The 10886-nt window shown below is 40.3% G+C and overlaps 1 protein-coding gene across 2 annotated transcripts in view; it reads right to left on the reverse strand.

The window, feature by feature from the left end:
• Positions 1-7898, reverse strand: part of LEPR (leptin receptor) — a 92389-nt gene extending 84491 nt beyond the window's left edge. The window contains exons 1-2 of one of the 2 annotated variants that reach the window (XM_032296719.1): positions 7608-7898; positions 7251-7295 (exon numbers count right to left, since the gene is read on the reverse strand). The gene's annotated coding sequence lies outside the window, so the exon portion shown is untranslated. The remainder of the gene's footprint in view (positions 1-7250; positions 7296-7607) is intronic. The other variant, XM_032296722.1, reaches the window with a different exon arrangement.
• Between the last annotated feature and the right edge of the window lie 2988 nt (positions 7899-10886).

Below are 10886 nucleotides of genomic sequence, written 5' to 3' on the forward strand. Positions count from 1 at the left end.
ATGCAAGAAAAGCCATTCTGACAATGTTGCTTTGATGAGTTAACTCAATGAGCTCCAAATGCCACTAATTTTTACTTTTACTTTTTGTTAGATAAGCATCTATCTATCTATCTCTCACTTAAATAAGCATTTAAGAATTTAATTTAAATACAACTGAAAAACACGATTCCTTCAAGTATCAAAAACTTAATAAAATAAATATAGCCTCATCTATTTCTAGTACCTCATCATTTTAAGTATGCTTACTTTTATTTATTCACTTGGAATATGAATTAGTCATGTTATTCCCATCAAGTAGCTGTTAAAGACTTAAATTATTTTTTAAATTAAAAAAAAAACTTCCAAAATCCTGGCATTAGCATTTGTCACTTTGAAAACATAATTTCAAGTACTTTAATTCCTGATATTACTGTGTGATCTTGTCACATATTAATTCCTAAAAAATGCATAAAGATAAGCTACGATTCATAGATGTAGATACCATAAAGTCAACAAAGTTGAGTCAGAGTAGGCATCTTACCTACAGTATAATTTAAAATCTATACATAAATTGACTCATTTAAATATTAACTGGATATTCAATGAAATGCAAGCTACCACATGTGATGCTAGAAATGCAGAAATTAAAATTTATTTACCTAAAGAAATAACATTGTATTAATTTTTTTACATGTCAAAGCACTATAATACCAATATGAATAAAGCACAATGGGATTTCAGGTTCAAGATGGTAAACAGGGGCCAGGTATGGTGACTCACACCTGTAATCCTAGCACTCTGGAAGGCCAACGCGGGCAGATTACTTGAGGCCAGGAGATCAAGACCAGCCTGCAAAATCCATCTCTACTAAAAACATAAAAATTAGCCGGGCACAGTGCTATATGCCTGTAGTCCTAGCTACTCAAGAGGCTGAGGCATGAGAATCACTTGAGCTGAAATAGCACCATTGTACTCCAGCCTAGGCAACAGAGTATCTCAAAAAAAAAAAAAAATGGTAAACTAAACCAACTGATCTTTCCCTCCTGAGATACCTTGAGAATTATAGTAAATACTATCAACCCACTACAAGACAGAGAATGAGAGAAAGACCAGCAGCAAAAGACAAATTTAAACAAATTTCCAAGACATTAGTGTGTTAGTCCATTCTTGTATTGTTAAAAAGGAATACCCGAGACTGAGTAATTTATAAAGAAAAGTGATTTCTCATAAATTCTTCTTTTGGTGGCACAAGAGCCAATACTGAACAAATGAATACTTCTTGATTCTGCAGTAAACAACATTTACAGGGTCATAATAACCTTAAAATTATTCTTAATTTTTCAACTTTTAGGGCCAACCAATAGACAAAAATACAAAATTTAATTACAAATACCAAACCTAAAATATTATCAATGCTCTTGCCATACAGTTGTCAAATTTAGGTGATACAAAGAGAGATGGTGAGAGGACAAAGGGTGAAATACCCCAATTTCATGAAGCAGGGGGTCAAGAGAAACTGCCTGTAGTTAATGGAACAAATATCATGGTGGAAATGACAAGTGCAAAAAGGAGCTCATAAAATTAATACAATTGTATGTGGAGGAGAGAAAAAGAAAGGAGGTGAAATGAGTAGGCTAAATTATCTTCTACTATGGTACCTGCTTAAATGATAAATGAAAAAAAAAAAAAAAAACAGGCAGTATAAACACAATTTAACCCTAGAGGAAGAAGAATTAAAACCAGAAATGGTTCAGACTAGTTGGTCCCAGGATCAAGTGGAGGTAGTAAGGCAAAGGTACTGCTTTATATTTAAGTAAGTTTTTAAAACTATGTACATGGATTATTTTCACCCCAAATTATTACTTAGTTCCTTTTATTAAATAAAGTACTATGGGATTTCAGAGAAAATAGCTACTAACAAAGCCCTAGGGTCCAACGAGAGGTGGGATTTTAGTTGAACTGCAAGAAATACAAAGGAAGAGAGTAGTATTGTATCCCTTCTATTTTAAGATTCACAACATTTTAACACTTCTTGTATCAGGATCATTGTCTAAATTGACAGCATCTTACAATTCCCAATGGCCTGGTAGCAGCTGTGATCTAGTTGTTATTTATTGCATACATCCAAACTGGGGCACTTCTTAATAACCAACCGGACAATTTTAACCCATCAATATTTTGGTCAACAAACTATTTAAAGACCATTTGAGGAAAGAATATGAACTCCAAGTGTCATCTAAAAACCCTATATTGACATCTTACAAGGTCAGTTAAAAGCCAGTGTCAAAATTAGCAAAATGAACCACCTTGGAAGAAAATCCTAGAAACAATAGGGAGGCATTCTTTTTTGAATTGCTGTATCACAAATATTCTTGATTAGCCCAGAATATGATACTGTTCGGGAAAATACATCAACAGCTCTGAGATGAAAAGCAACTTGAGAAAAACAGACTTTGAATATAAATAAGGATCCCTTAACCAAAATCTCTCATTTATAGTTTCCTTATTAGGATAATGTGATTTAAATTAAAATATTCATATAAGTAATTCCAAATGAGCTCTTTGTAAGTATAGAGTTAAATTTTTAAATGACATAGCTTTTTCTTTTTACTGATACAAAAATGATGTAAAATAGTTAAATAGATACAAATTTTACCAATACAAAAATGATGGTTATCTTAGTTCATTCGTGTGGCAATAAAGGAAAACCTGAAACTGGGTAATTTATGAAGAAAAGGGTTTCTTGGCTCATGGTTCCACAGGCGACACAAGAAGCATGGCACCTGCACCTGTATTGCATCTGGTGAGGGCCTCTAGCTCCTTCCACTCATAGTGCAGGCAAAGCAGAGGAGAAAGGAAGCCAGCATTGGGAGATCACATGGTGACAGCATGGAAGCAAGAGAGAGGAGGGAGGAGCCAAGCTCTTTTTAATAATCAGTTCCCATAGGAACTAATTAAGAGCACACTCATTACTGTGATGTAAGAGTAGCAACAGGCTCATTAGTGTGATGATGTCACCAAGCCTCTCTTGGGGGATCTGTTCCTTGATCTAAATACCGCCCTCTTCAGGCCCCACCTCCAATACTGGGAATCAAATTTCAACATAAGATTTGGAGGAGACAATTATCCAAACTATATCAGCGGTGTAGCTTAAAAATCCATGAAGTCTTTGACTTAAAGAATTACAACTACCTAGAAAGAGGGGGAATTAGGAGAAATCAGAGTGATTACTTATGATTGGGAAATCATAACAGATTCCATAGAGTGGACATTTAGTTGCCCCTCAAAGATGCAGAGGAATATGATGCACATTGTAGGTATTAATAAATGAGATTCCTACAGAACCTATGGTCAATAGAAACAAACATCAACCAAGGGTATTGGTAAATCCCAATTAAGAACTCCTGTGTAAGAATTGATTTGCAAATTTAGAATCCTATTAGTCAAAAGACCAAGAAACTACTTGCCTAAATGACTGTTTTTATAGATTGTTTCTTTACATCCTGTTTGTTCTGTGCACAAAACTTTTCTCCTGGCCTGGCATGATGGTTCACACCTGTAATCCCTGCACTTTGGGAGGCCAAAGTAGGAAGATCATATGAGTTCAGGAGTTCAAGACCTTCCTAGGTAACATAGCAAAACCCCGCCTCTATTAAAAATCTGGAAAACTTTGCCAGGTGTGGTAGCGTGCAGTGGCTATGCTGAGGCGGGAGGATAGCTTGATCCCAGAGACTGGGGCTACGCTGAGCTATGATCATGCCACTGCACTTCAGCCTGGGTGATAGAGCAAGACACTGTCTTAAAAAAATATTTTCTTCTCCTAAATCAGACCTATGACTAGCAGTGTTGTTGCAAGACAACAGGTCACTAGAGAAACACCCAGCTACCTCCTGGATAGGTCTAATATGATAACTATGCCATAATTCTAAGGGATAACATCTTACTAATTTAACAGCAACTACAATTAATGGGTGCTTATGTGTACGCCAGTAAATTTTCTCTGTGTGTTTATACACATACATACACACACACACACACACACACACACACAGTATGTGTGTTTATCTATGTGTGTGTATGATTTATCATCCCTTTCATCTCCTAAACACAAATCACTTTGGTTCAGAAATTCTGTTGGCGTGCACAGAAATATAATTGTTTGATTATCTCATGTTTATAATTTCTTAATTTTTATAGGTTTAGACATCCAAATAATGGTGGCTAAAGTTACAATGAGAAAATATAATTAATTCTGAGAAAAACTAAACTGTCCTCCATCCCCACAAAACAGACAGTTGGTAACAGCTGTTCTTAAACATGAGTTCACGTTTTTAAAGCCCATTATAGTGCCATTATGGAAGCTCCTGAGAGCCCCTGTTTGCCTAAACCTTTTAGCAATTATCTAGTGAAAACAGATAAAGCATTTATATGTCCCCACAGATTTTATAGACAGTATTGGCCCAAAGGTAGGGCATACTCACTCACTTTCACTTGTACTTATGTGCACTCACTCTCATTCATTCTCTTTCTCTCTCTCTGTCTCTCTCTGCACTCCTAATCTCTTTTGCTCTGCTCTATTTTTTAATTTTTTCCACATGCTTATTACCTTCTAATATATGGTATAATTTACTTTATTAAATATTGTTTACCCCGTTATGTCTTACAAGCACAGGGATGCTCATCTATTTTGTTCAGCATTTAGAATAATGCTTAACCCTGAGTAAGCTCTCAATAAATATTTAAATAAATAAATGGAATTCAAGATGCTCATAATATATGACGAGACTATTAAATGAAGTTAAAGTAAGCTAAGGCCTCTTTATTTTTCTGTATTCATTACTGTTCAAAGTTTATTCATTTTTAACTTTGATAACTTAAGGACATGTTTGAGAAGGAATATTCCAAACTATAAACAGATCGTATTTGAATAGAAACTCCAAAAAGTTGTATGTACTGTCTGGCCAGTAGGTGAACATTTGCAACTTTCTAATTTAATTAAAACTGGAATTCGCAAATCACATAATCTTAAGAATTAGAGCAGACTATAAGCCTTTTTCTTCATTTTTAACTCCACAGGACATACTTTTTAAGAGGGTGTGTTTTGCTCTCAGTATGAAAAATGCAGTACAATACCTGCCAAGATAATTCTTTTTTTTTTTTTTCTGGACACTCTGAGTATTTATTTCCAAGACCTCCCAGAAATGTTGTGCTTCACAAATACACATCATTTAGTCCTATAATAGTGATATAAGTGTGAAGAGATTACTTTTTTCTCAGTAAATTGGGGAGAGAGTAAGTCCTCACATTACAAAAGAGAAACAGAGCCTCTGCCAACCATGATGACACTCCTAAGCCATGAATGAGTTGGCTGTGGACTGTGAACTGTTGGATCCATCCAGTTTCATTTGTTTTCCAAATGACTAGCAGCCAGGGTATATTTGAGTTCTGTGATTCCCTGTTCATTCAACAAGCAATTTGCTTGAATCTCTGAGCATCAGTTTCAAAGGAGATGACTCTTTCTACTTCACTAGAGAATATGAGGGAAGATAAATGCCTGAATAACTTATGACATTTCCAGCCCAAAGGCAAAACGGCACTGAAAATAAGTTAAAATGTGCTCATAAAAGAGTACTTTAAATCCACTCCACTCTCCCAAATTGCATACAAAGCACATGTGGGTGAGAAAACATTGTTTTATTACTTTAATTCAAAGCCACCAAAAAGAGACAGAAATATTCTTAAACCTACCCTTACTAGTGATGACTAAATTTCAAATAATCTTGAAAGTGCTACTGATAAGACATTAGAAGTCACAACAGAAGCCATTCTAATATTCTCTGTCTGCCAAAACAAGCCAACATTCTCTTTTAATGAAAAAGAAAGTAAAAAGCACACGAACCCTTCACAGTACATACTCACTGTACGACTTTGGTGTGTGTGTGTCCATTCCTTATTTCTGGTTTATCTGTTGAGTTAACCTCTGCTACTTTCCGGGATTCATTCCAAGGAAACTAACTGCATTACTAAAATTGGCATCTGTGCTATTGTGTTTAAATTTCAGAGAGGCCCCGAAGTGATCTGAAACCAATTTTTTAACATTCTGCCCACAACTTTATGCTAAAAAGTAGCAAGCACTGTTGAAGAACCAGAATTGATAGGAAAGGTGCAATGTTTGTTTTACTACAAACACAGTTTCATTTCCTCTAGATGTACAATTCTGAAAGAGAATAAGTGCTATGTTAAAGCCATTTATTTTTGTTGCAGTGTTGCAAATACTGGCTTAAAGATTATTTAAGGTAATATGAAAGGTGAAAATATTGATATAAATCTATATGTTTCTGAGCTCTTTACTGTATAAATGTTTTTCTTTAAATCCTCTCCACTCTACCAAATTGCATAAAAGCAAATATGGGTGAGAAAACACTGTTTTATTGTTTTAATTCAAAGCCACCAAAAAGAGACAGAAATATTCTTTATATTTCTTTATAGCTCTTCATAAATGTTTTTCTCTACACCTTTCGGTTGGAAAATCCTAAAAGCCCAAGTGATAGGTGCGTATAAACTAGATTAATAGATTGTTTTTATTTCATGAAATTATGAAACTAGTAATGTTTGTAACAAGTTAAAAGAGTTAAAGAATTATACTTTTTAAATCTGGGGCATACCTTGGATATTCTCAAAAAGCCCTCAGAAATTATCTTAAGCCAACCCTCTAATTTGAAAAACTGAGGAAACTGAGGCCCACTGAGGTTAAACTAACCACAGTGTCATAGATAATAAATAGGAAATCACACCAAAAGTCAGATTTTCTGATTCCAAGTCCAGAGCCGTGAAAGAGTATTTGTTTCAATAAACTTTAACACTTACAGAAATAAATGTTAACGAAGAACACCCTAGGCAACCTAAAGAACTCCATCAGGCTTACAAGAGCCCAGAATTCTAATCTGTTTGCAAACGCAAGTCCTAGAAATAACACCAGAAATAACCAATTTTTAAATGGCACCATACCTGGGGTTTCCAAAGGAAACCCGGCAGGCACAGGGCGCCGCGAGTTGGGTCTCTTTCCTCACCACTACAAATCCCTTCCAGTAAGTGGCTGGTTGGAATTGGGTTTGGGGTTTTGCTGCTGCTGCTGTTGCTGTAGTTTAATTTGCTTGCAGGGAAGAGGGGAGGTGGGAAACAAGATCTGAGGTCTAAACCATCCCTACAGCACAATCTTTTTTTCCCTTGTCATGAAACTCCCAAATCCTCTTCAGGGCCCTAGGGCTTACCGTTTTAGGTGGCAGTCCCTTCAGTTTCCAAAGTAGGCAGGAAGCCTGGAAAAGAAGTTGGCAGGGTGTCATTCCCTTTCAGTGGCCCGGGGCAGGTGTGCGCCGGGCGCGGCCCGCAACTCTCAGCCTGCGCCCAGATCCTCCTCGTCCCGCGGGAGCCGAGAGTCGCCCTGCGTCGCACCCACCGCGCCCCCGCAGCACCCACCGCGCCCCCGCAGCACCCACCGCGCCCCCGCCGCCCACCAGGCGTCGGCCCCCCTGGTGGTCCCGCTGAGCCGCCTCGGACTCCCGGTCCCTGAGCGGCCAGCGGGGCTCTGCGCCTGCCACGCGCGTCCCAACGCCCCATTCTCAAGTTACCCGGAGCGGGAAGAGGTGGCAATAGTGGGTGCCGGAGAGGGAAGCGGGTCCCACCTCGATCCCGGGGTCCAACTCGACGGAAGGCAGAGATGGCGGCGGCGCGGGGACTCGGGCTCCTGCGTCGTGCGCGCTCGGCCGGCCGTGGGCTCTGCGATGGGGCTGCTCCGAACTCCTCGCCCAAGGTGCCGGGCAACCCTCAGGAGAGAGGAGGGCAGCCGAGTGCGTGGGGAGGAGGGGCTGAGCAGGAGCGGACTGGGGGGCAGAGAAGGGAGGGAAGAGTCGGCTGGCCGCGCCTGTAAGCCCCGCGCCCTCCGCAGCCGCTCTTGAGCGGGAGGAGCGGACTCAAGCGGCGACAGTGGCCGCGCCGGTGGCCCGGGACGGCGGCTGGGAACGCCGCTGCGGGTGGCCGCGGATCTGCGGGAGGAGAGACCCAGGGCTGAGAGAAGGACGCGCTGCCCGCAGGGAGGCCCAGAGCCCGGGCGAACCCAGCAGGCACACGGCGCCGCGAGTTCCCCGGCAGGCAGTCACCCGCGACCCTGCGTCGCTGGCTGCAAGCTTGAGCTAAGCACTGGGGTTCCCCTGTCCCTCCGAAGCTCTGCAGCAGCAGGTGTGTAAAATGCTGCAATTAAAACATTGCAAGAAGTGGGAGGAGTCGGAGAAGAAAGCTAAACGGAAAAGATCAAAGTAGTGCGGTCATGAGTTTCGTGATGTACCAGGGATGCTTCCGCCAGCATCTTCGTCATGCGTGTCAGGAAGGCTGAAGGCATTCGCGCATCTGGTGGGTGGGGTGTTTGGAGGGGATTCGAGCCATATGACCACCACTCTTTCAATCCTGAGATTCAATGATGTTTGACGTAGCACATTTTTTTTTATTGCATTTTAGGTTTTGGGGTACATGCGAAGAACATGCAAGATTGTTGCATAAGTACACACGTGGCAGTGTGATTTGCTGCCTTCCTCCCCATCACGTATATCTGGCATTTCTCCCCATGCTATCTCTCCCCAACTCCCCACCCCCCACTGGCCCTCCCCTATTTCCCCCCAACAGACCCCAGTGTGCAGTGCTCCCTTCCCTGTGTCCATGTGTTCTCATTGTTCAACACCCACCTATGAGTGAGAACATGCAGTTTGTGATCTTCTGCTCTTGTGTCAGTTTGCTGAAAATGATGGTTTCCAGGTTCATCCATGTCCCTATAAAGGACACAAACTCATCGTCTTTGATGGCTGCATAATATTCCATGGTGTATATGTGCCACATTTTCCCTGTCCAGTCTATCATCGATGGGCATTTGGGTTGGTTCCAGGTCTTTGCTATTGTAAACAGTGCTGCAATGAACATTCGTGGACGTAGCACATTTTTTTAAATGTGTCCTTGAACAGTCTGATTCCAACTCCAAAGTAAATAGACATTTTCCAGCTCTCGTTTCAAAATGTTCATTCATTATTTGTCTATGTATTAAATACATCTTTATTGAGAAGGTACTATGTGCCAGACAATATACTAGGTTCAGTTATAGTGTTCCCTGATCTTAGAGTTAGGGGTGGGAGGACAGACAGATAAGCGCCTAGTCATACAATTACCAGTAGTGCTGGGTGATGTGAAGGAAACTAACAGAGTAAGGGAGAAAGAACGAAGAGGAATGGGCATTCTCTAGATTGGGTGGATGGCTAATTTTTAAAGGCCTCTACTTAATTTGATTAATGACTTCATATGAAGAAGCATTCCAGGCATACAGGGAAAGTGAGTTGCAGAAAGTGGCCTAGAGATGGGTAGGCCAGAAGTGGCCCAGAGATGATGTCCTGGCTCCCTGGCCCAGCTGCTGTGCACTATCGAAGGAACCTTGCTGTAACTTTGCAAATGAAGCTTCTCCTTCATAGGAATCACCTCTCAGGACCAGTGTCACTTTTTTGAATAGCACTTGGATCTCCAGATCACTTGTTGAAGCCACTTTATACAGAAATGTCGTATTTGTATACCAAATGAGCTTTCAGTGGTATCTGTGGTTGGCGAAAAATAACCAAGAAAAAATTAACCCTTGGATTTCCACCAAACCTCGACAGACAGGTGTCTCTATTGGATGGAGATAAGAATTGAGGTAGATTTCTCCAGACTATTAGGAAAGAAAACAATACAAAAAGAATCTTTACTTAAATCATCAGTACAAACTAACATATTAGTTTCTTAGGGCTGCTGTAACAAATTATCACAAACTTGGTGCTCTGAGATTTATTCTCTCATTGCTCTGGAAGCTAAAAGTTTAAAGTCAAGGTGTCAGCAGATCTGTACTTGCTCCCAAGACTCTAAGGGAAAATCCTGCCTTGCCTCTGATGGCTTCAGTAATTCCTTGGCTTGTGGCCACATAACTCCAGTCTCTGCCTCCATCTTCACGTGCCTTCTCCTTTGTGTCTGTGCTACCTTCTCTTCTTTTTGTTGTAAAGGGCATTTGTCACTGGATTTAGGGACCAATCAGATAATTCAGGCTGGTCTCATGTCAAAATTCTTAACTTAGTTACATCTGCAAAGACTGTTTTTCCAAATAAGGTCACATCCACAGGTTCCAGGAATGGGGATGTGGGCATTTTTAGCGTGAAGTCATTTTAACCACTATAACAAACTAATAGAGATCAAAATCATTGTCTACTTTGGTATCAAGTGTCATTCCAGCATCATTATTTGAAATTGTATTGGCACTAATTATTTCATTGTGAACTACTAAAAATAAGTATTGCCAGGGACAGTGGCTCATGCCTGTAATCCCAGCACTTTGGGAGACTGAAGTGGGCAGACCACTTGAACCCAGTAGTTCGAGACCAGCAACATGGTGAAACCCCATCTCCATTAAAAATATAAAAATTAACTGGGTGTGGTGATGCACACCTGTAATCCCAGCTACTTGGGGGGCTGAGGCAGGAGAATCACTTGAATCCAGAAGGCAGAGGTTGCAGTGAACCAAAATCATGGCCATTGCACTCCAGCCTGGGTAACAGTGAGACTCTGTCTCAAAAAAGTAAATAAATAATAAAAACTAAAAATAAGTATCATAAACCTAGGCATTTTGAAGAATAACTGCCCTGTAGGAAACAAGTACAAAGGTTCAAACCCTCAACTTGTGTTTGAGTTGCAGGCAATACTTGAAGGCCAAGCATAGTGCCTCAAAGTGACCATTGTTGTAGAAATGCATCCTGAATACATATGTATAGATTTCTGATAATGTGCCAACACTGAGTGTCTGCTCTATACTAGTCTCCGAGTCAGAAACTCCTTATAGAATTTACATT

This window comes from Sapajus apella, unplaced genomic scaffold, assembly GCF_009761245.1.
Source record: "Sapajus apella isolate SASKATOON/1434 unplaced genomic scaffold, GSC_monkey_1.0 scaffold36, whole genome shotgun sequence".
Classification (NCBI taxonomy): Eukaryota; Metazoa; Chordata; class Mammalia; order Primates; family Cebidae; genus Sapajus; species Sapajus apella.